General features: G+C 45.8%; 2 long non-coding RNA genes across 3 annotated transcripts in view; one reads left to right on the top strand and one right to left on the bottom strand.

The window, feature by feature from the left end:
• Positions 1-7,661, top strand: part of LOC138143154 (uncharacterized) — a 58,731-nt gene that overhangs the window by 19 nt on the left and 51,051 nt on the right. Inside the window, exon 1 of the long non-coding RNA XR_011163624.1 lies at positions 1-403. This exon is cut by the window's left edge and continues 19 nt beyond it. This is a non-coding gene — a long non-coding RNA (uncharacterized lncRNA). The remainder of the gene's footprint in view (positions 404-7,661) is intronic.
• LOC138143151 (uncharacterized) overlaps positions 1-7,661 on the bottom strand; it is a 27,247-nt gene that overhangs the window by 9,984 nt on the left and 9,602 nt on the right. For both annotated transcript variants that reach the window (XR_011163621.1, XR_011163620.1), the window contains exon 2: positions 857-1,058. This is a non-coding gene — a long non-coding RNA (uncharacterized lncRNA). The remainder of the gene's footprint in view (positions 1-856; positions 1,059-7,661) is intronic.

Below are 7,661 nucleotides of genomic sequence, written 5' to 3'. Positions count from 1 at the left end.
AGAGAGAGAGAGAGAGAGAGAGAGAGAGAGAGAGAGAGAGAGAGAGAAGAGGGGGAGAGAGAAGGGGGGTGATTATTACACAAAAGAGAGAGAACCAAAAATAATTTTAATTTCTCAGCTAATTTGTTTGCTGATTTGGGATTTTTAGTAGCCATGGAGGGGAAATGGAAAATCTGCCCGGACCGAAGCCTGATATCATTTTTCAAAGCGAGAACTTACTCCATTTTCTATGCAAATGACAGAAACGCAAGGAGCTCTCTCCCAAGTCACAGAGAGGGAAGCGACGGCTCTCAGGTTGGGACAATATTATCTAGAAGCTGAACGATAAACCGAACGCTTCTCCCCCCTCCCCACACCCCTTTTTATCCCAGGGAAAAAAAAAAAACCTATGCAGTCGTCAAAGGTAAGGGAACGCTCTACGTTTTGCTTTTCTACCGTTCATTTCTAATGATTTTTTTTCTTGAACTTGTTGATGTGCCCAACCCCATCCCCTCATCTCCACTCTTCCTTACAAAGGTGGATCTGAACCCCCAGGCTCAGGGTAAACGGAGAATACAATTTCAGCGGAATTCTTTTGCAGAGAGAGAGAGAGAGAGAGAGAGAGAGAGAGAGAGAGAGAGAGAGAGAGAGAGAGAGAGAGAGAGAGAGAGAGAGGATAGTCGGTTCTAGAATGGAAGGCGGATGTCGAAAGAAGGCGGAAGAATAAAGAGACAGTGAAAGGAAGAAGGGGAAAGATTCCTTTTTTGCTTGTTTGTTTAAAATCGTGAAGAAAAAGAATATGGGGAAAGAATACCAAGAGGGTTAGGTGGGAGAAGATTTGCGCTCTATATGACCAAAGTATATAGCCAGTTCTTACCTCACTAGCGTCTGAGGGTTCTAGTCCCCCTTCATACCCTCCTCAATTGTACCCGGTAGAGTTTTCTTCCCTGAAACTGGGTTTTCAAGGCGTCCAAGTGGAGTTGGCACGGGAAACAGGCTGGATTGGGAAAGATCCCTGGAGGCCCCGATTCGGAAGAGGGCAGCAGGAACCGAGACCCTGTCTAAGGGCGGGGAACTGGCTGAGGAGACACAGAAGGGGTTGGGGGAGTAAACAGTTCACATTAATAGCTTCATTATTTCCTTTCTGGGAAGACATTAAAAGTGATGGAGGAAGGGCAGGAAGAGGGTACCTGAACTGAAAGGAAAAAGAACAGAGTATTCCAAAGGTTTTGCCTATCCCCAGTTATTCTGTGATCTATGCTGTGTACGTTATTGCATATATGATGCGCGTGTCGTTTATTACATGGTACTTTGCGTTGATTATTTGTTGCAGTGTGTGGGGGGGAAATATTGATCTTTCGATCTTTGATGCCAGTAGTTCTAAAAATCATGTTCTTGAATGTATGTTTCTAAAAGTGAAATTGTTTCTATAACGAATGTAGCTAGAGATATAAATACCTGATTTGCCAAAGAGGGATCTGTTAACGTCTGGGGCAGGAAATCAGGGTGTATTCCGACTTTTCCGTCTGCCTCTCAGTTCAGGAAGGAAAACTGTCTATGTGGTTTTTGATTTTGATTTTCCAAACACGTCTTTCTCTTCACCACAGAACAGGAGGAGATCAAAATTAGCGAAGGGGGTTCTGAAAATAGTTGTGGGGTCGAAGGGGGCATGAGACGAGTCTTGAGGCATCAAAAAAAATGGCATCTGGGGGCTCCTTGTACAGAAGCTAGAGGGAACCGAGCCATGTGACGTGTGAGTAAGGAGGCCAGGATGGATTAGTGCGGTCTGTGGGTGTGTGGTATGTACTCCCTCCCCCCCATCCCACCACCTCATTCCTCAAGACTAAACATGGGTTATCTTCCTCTCTACCTTGTGTTTCTCGCCCAGTTTGGGGTGAAGAAAATGGGAATATCTCTGTTCAGTCGTACTTCAGGGCACCCCCCAAAGTGCGAGCTATGGTAGCCACTTGTGGCAGCAGAGATGTTAAAGAGTGGGGCTGGCCAACCTGGGGTGAGCTTCTATGCTGCCCTGGTGGCCCAGGTCGCCTGAATGTCTGTGAGTAAACCGGGTAAGTGGCTGGCGTAGGAATGCTCGGCGTATAAACACGACATTTGTTGTATATTTTAAAGAAGAAAAAACAATTCAGCAAACGAAAGGTCCTTTTCTTTGGAAGCCCTGGTGGGTTATAAATCGCCCCTTTAACAGTTCGCTTTGGCCCAAATTATGCAGTTTGCTGCCATCTACTGTCCAGAGAGAGACAGCTTCTTGCTATCTAAGATACTTGCCTTTACTAAATTCTGTCAAAAGTACTGGGCGAAAGAGTGGAAGCTGAGGGTGTTGAGATTTCCGTTCCTTCCCTTTTATTTTCTTCAGAGGACAAATCTCTCTCTCTCTCTCTCTCTCTCTCTCTCTCTCTCTCTCTCTCTCTCCCTCTCTCTCCACCTCTCCTTCCCTCCCCTCCCTCTTTATTTATTCACAACCCAATCTATTTCCTATGGCAAAGGGATCTCTTCCTTTCATTTGCCCTTTACCTGAATACAGGTCAAATCACGAGTGTATATGAAACTCATTTCCCTGACGCAGATTTATTAAAGAAAAAACGTTGGACGGAGGAGGAGGAGGAGGAGGAGGAGGAGGAGAGAGAGAGAGGAGGGAGAGAGAGAGAGAGAGAGAGAGAGAGAGAGAGAGAGAGAGAGAGAGATTAGAAATTAAAGACGTAGGAGCTGGAACGTTACTGGATGGAGGTTGGGAGGGTATTGCTACAGGTTGAGAGGACAGGAGTGATCCGAGGTTGACTGATATTCAGCTGTTGAAAGTTTATTTGATTTTTGTGCTCCCCAAGTGGGTCAAAACCAGGAGGAAGGGAATGTGGGGCTCCTCTGGAGGTTGCTGGCCCAGAGCAGTTGCAGTTGGTTGTCAAAAGACAGACTGGGTCTGTTTTTTTTTTCTTTCTTGGTTGGCCATTGCGTTTTGCTGGTTCTTTCAGGGGTGGGGGGAGAAAAACACACAGTTTCCTGGCAACTGTTGGTGCTTAAAACGGTGCGTCTTTGTCTACACCCCCTCCCCGCCGCCATGACCCCTAGAAGGTGAAATGAATGCAAATCGTGCTTAAGAAAAAGTATACTCAAGGTATGTGTGTATGTATGGTTGTTTGTATGAAGTGACAAATTAATAATAAATAACTTGCTCATTCCCCTCTCCCCCCCCACCCCCCACAGAACCTCCTTCCCCTTAACGGTGAAGCATTTTTGCCAAAGGCATTTTTGGGGTCGGGAGAAGCAAAGATTATATGGGCACTTTTGGATTTTTGCCCTGTCTCTTGAGTTACTGATTAGCTTGGGCCTTTCACAACTGCCAGAGAGCAATATTTGCCTGCTTCCTTTCAAGGTGCAATCCACCCCCTTAGTACTTGGCTAGGGCCTTAGCTCTTAGAGATGACGTGTGGGTGGTAGCTTTGACAAATTCTTTACCCTCAAAAACTTTAAAATAGGGTTCAGAAGTTAAAGAATATCAGCAATTCCTCAGAATAGAGTAATTCAGAGCCTCAGCTACCTGGGCTGGGAGGAGCAGAAACAGGAGAGAGGGACAGGGAGAAATTGTAGATATTCTCTGTGGGGACTGTTGGAAGGGGCACCCCTGTGGTTCTTGGGCTGTCCAAGGCTCTCTAACTAGAGCCTCTGTCCTTTCAAGAGCCTTGTTCATGTGAGTAGACTTTATGGCCTCAATAAGTCCCCTGATTTAAGGCCACCGCTGTGTTGTCACTTGAGGGGACTGAGGGAGTAAAGGGGACTTAAAAGGCCCTATTCCTTTTCTACTGGAAGGGAACACTCAACTTTTACTTTCAGGATTAGCCTAGGATGAAGGTGATCCTGAGAGTGAAGAAAAGAATGAGGGTAGGGGGTGGGTAAGTGAAGAAGGCCTCATCTCTGTGACTCTGGGATTTGGAGAAATCTGGAAGGGGAAAGTAGAAAGAGAGAAAGTGGTGAGCTTCAGGTGAGCACCCTCAAAGAAAATAAAAGACTCCTAGTACCAATTTCCATAATGCAAATTAGGGTCTTTGTATGGCATTTAGGATTTAGGGCAATCTTGTGGAAAATTCTTATGTTATTTCCCGTGTTATTCTGCCTTTACTTTCCATAAATTCATAGATTCTGCTGTAATGTAGAGTGGTCCCTCAGTTTAAAAATAGTTTGAGGGGGAGCAGAATTCCTGGGTGGGACTGGGTGACTAGAAGCCCAATTAAAGTTCCTCAACCCAAGGAAGGTTGGGTATCCAGGAGAAATCTAGCGACTCAAGGGAAGGTGACTCTCCAATTCTCACGTACTCCCACTTTCTTCCTTTTATAAACCAGATATAGATAGGAGATTTATACCAGCCATAGAAGCACAGTTTAGGAGAAACTAACATGAGAAACAAATGCTTGCATATACACATGGACATGCTCTACTTTATTCGAAATTAACCCTATACATTCCCAGATAGATAATTAGATAGATGGTAGTATTATAAGATTAGGACATACTGGATTAAAAGTTTTTAATATTTTTCGTTTTTTAATATCTTTATTTTTTAATCTTTTTCTGTGGACCCCTTTGATAGGTCTGGGAAGACCTATGAACCTCTTCTCATAATAGTGGTTTTAAAAAATTGTAAGGAATGCAAAATTAAAATTACAGATTAATAATGAAGATGTAATTTTTTCCTATCAAAGTTCACAGATCCTCTGAAATCTACTTACAATCTCTTAAAAAGTCAATGGACCCCAGGTTAACACACACACACACACAAACACACACACACACACACACACACACACACACACCCCTAGGTGCTTGTATGCACATCTATCAGTGTGTATGCTTTAGTCTTTGATACATACACCCATTATTTGGCACTGACACATTTGTAGACGGAGCTACAGACCCTTAGAGATACTCCCAACAGGCACAAATGTATGTACATGTCTATTTACTTATGCACCCGCTTCTACAGACAAATCGACACAGCTACAAACAGATCCACTACGATTTGGCTCCAGAGCCTATTGCGGCTCAGACCAAGCACTCCCGGCCTGGTCTTTATCCCAAACGGATCAGACGAATAAACGCCCATAAATACCTCTAGGCTCAGATAAGAGCAATGAGCCGCAATTTTCTTTCATGGCCGGCTCCAGCCGCCCCTGGACTCCGGCAGTTGCGGCTGACAGCCCGACAGGCAACTGTCGAGAGTCGGGGAGAACTTAGAGATTATTGTTGTTGATGTTAGAATTTTCCCAGCTCTTCCTCCCTCTCCCTGCAGTCCTTACAACTCCCAGAAAATGAGCCCCTACCACTCCCAAGCGGCGAAGACCAAATCTCAATGCCTTCAAATGATAATAAACTAAGAGAGAAAAGGGTGAGGGCTATAGGGCTGCTGTCGGTGGAACTGTCTTCAATCCCAGGTGGTCTTTGCAGGGGAAGGGGGAGGGGAACACACATCTTCCTTTGACTCAAGAAACTCAAATAGTTCTCATCACCACCAAGTAGACAAAATCAGTTTGGGTTAGCTACTCATTCATTCAATTATCGGGAATTCAACTTTTCAATAGCGATGGGGAGATGTCAGATCGATAACTATCTTTTGGACTCCCCCCCTCCCCCCGCCTCCACCTTTCCCCAGGTCTTTTTGTTTTGTTTTCCTTAAATCTCCTAAGTCTTAATAAAAAAACGACAAACTGGAGTTGGGGACTGGAGAACTAGAGACCTCAGGGGGAAAGTCGGATCTATAAGCCTGAAAGTTCTCTGTATCCTTTGATATCTCCGTTGCTGCTTTTCTTCCCACTAACTTTTCCACCTACTCCACACCTTCCTTCCACCCCTCACACACTAAGTCAGTCCTGGTCCCGTGGTTTTCTCCTGCCTCCCCTGCCACCTTCATTCCTTGCCTAAAGGGTTGCTTTTACTTGGACGAGAGTTCGGTTCCCACACAAAGCGAGACCGTGACGTGAGGCGAGCTAGAGGCTAGGCAGTTAAGCAAAGATAAGCTGAGTTCACCCTTTGCTGTGTAGGCTGCTTTTCCCCGGTTGTCTAGGGGTGGCACGTACTCCCAAAAAGCTGTCGTCTCTGACAAGAGTGACTCCTCTTGTAGAAACAGAATGTTTTAAAATTTATTAACATTGCAGTACGAGTCCAGATTTACAAATACTCAGTTTTTCTGCAGAGGAGAAGGGGAGGAGGCAGGGATGTGAGACAAGACACAGTGTGTTGAAAGCTTGGGCAGCAAGCTTTTTGGGGTTGCATACCCTAAAGGGCATGGAGTGGAGGAGAGTTTGAGAGAGGCAGATAGACTCAGAAGGGATTTGAAATTGCTGGGAATAGATATTTTGGAGTGGGTGGGGAGAGGAAATCCCAATGTATTTTCTCCCTTATTCCATGTAAGATTAGTTCAAATTACAGACCCTGCCTCCCCCTTTACCAAATAATCAAAACGCCAGAGGACAGATTCTTTAAAATCTATACCAGCTCCTCCGAGAAAATTGGAGGAGGAGTTTTGGTTGAGGCAATTCCCTGTCCCCTAGGAGCACGGAAGAATTTGAAGAGACAAGATCAAGTGGCGGGAAATTTTCAGCACTTTATTGACCCTTTTAAAAAATCCTAATGCCCTGAGCTTTCTCAAAGCACTTTTTTGGGGGAGGGGTAAAAATTTATGGGCCAGATATTTAACTTTCTTGGGAAGTGGGAACTACGAAGGACAGAATCTGGAACAGAGAGATAATATCCAGGCAACCGTCCCTTTTTACCTTCTCACTGCTGGCTACGGAAAGGGGAAACACGAACACCCCCTACTTCCAGTCCCCCAATCTTTGCTAAGATCTGCTAAGAAGGACAGTGAGATACACCTCTGTCTGTGTGACTGCAACCTTCCTATAGGGAGGAGGGAGACTGTGGCTTAGAGGGACATAATGAAAACTCTAAAGGGTACGGCCCAGGACGGGGTACCCTTTAGTATTCTCCATTCCTCCTCCACCCCTACCATAAGCACCTATTTCAGCGTTTCCCCCCACTCCAGCAGCTGGGCTCCAACTGGTTGTCTCCACTCCCCCTGACCCCCAACGCACAAAGAGTTGGGGAGAGGCAGGAATTCGAGACCGGGGCTGGGCTGAGAGCTGGCGATCAGATAAACAGGAAAGACGATTTTTGAAACCAGGGCCGCAGTTTCCACCAACCCCCCCCCCTCCCCTTCCTGAGAGCGAAGCTAATTAGACAGCTGAGAACTCCGTTCCCTTTCTACCTCCTTTTAAAAAGAAGAAAAAAAAGAATAAAACCTTTTCTCTTCAGTCCATCTCAATCGAGTACTCGAACCTCCCCTCCCCACATATTCCCCTTGGGGGAACGAGGGTCAGGAGGACTGCAGGGATTAACTTTTCTTAGAACAATTAACTTTTCCCCATCTCCTATGGTGGAGAGGAAGGGGAGGAACAGGAGCAGGGATATATTTATTTCATCATTCTGGGATCCGGGTGGGGTAGTCTCTTTTCCAAGTCCCCCACCCCCATCTCCCCCCCACCCCCACCTCTTAGCAGTAACAGACGCCTCTTTCGCAGCTCCTACGTAGGTGGGGAAGGGTGCGTTCTGTTTCTGTTGCTGAGTGAGAGCGAGAGAGAGAGAGAGAGAGAGAGAGAGAGAGAGAGAGAGAGAGAGAG

Source organism: Petaurus breviceps, unplaced genomic scaffold (assembly GCF_028583685.1).
Source record: "Petaurus breviceps papuanus isolate PSGF00001 unplaced genomic scaffold, PetGlider_PUasm1.0 90630, whole genome shotgun sequence".
NCBI classification, from domain to species: Eukaryota; Metazoa; Chordata; class Mammalia; order Diprotodontia; family Petauridae; genus Petaurus; species Petaurus breviceps.
This window is presented reverse-complemented; position numbering and strand designations above follow the sequence as displayed.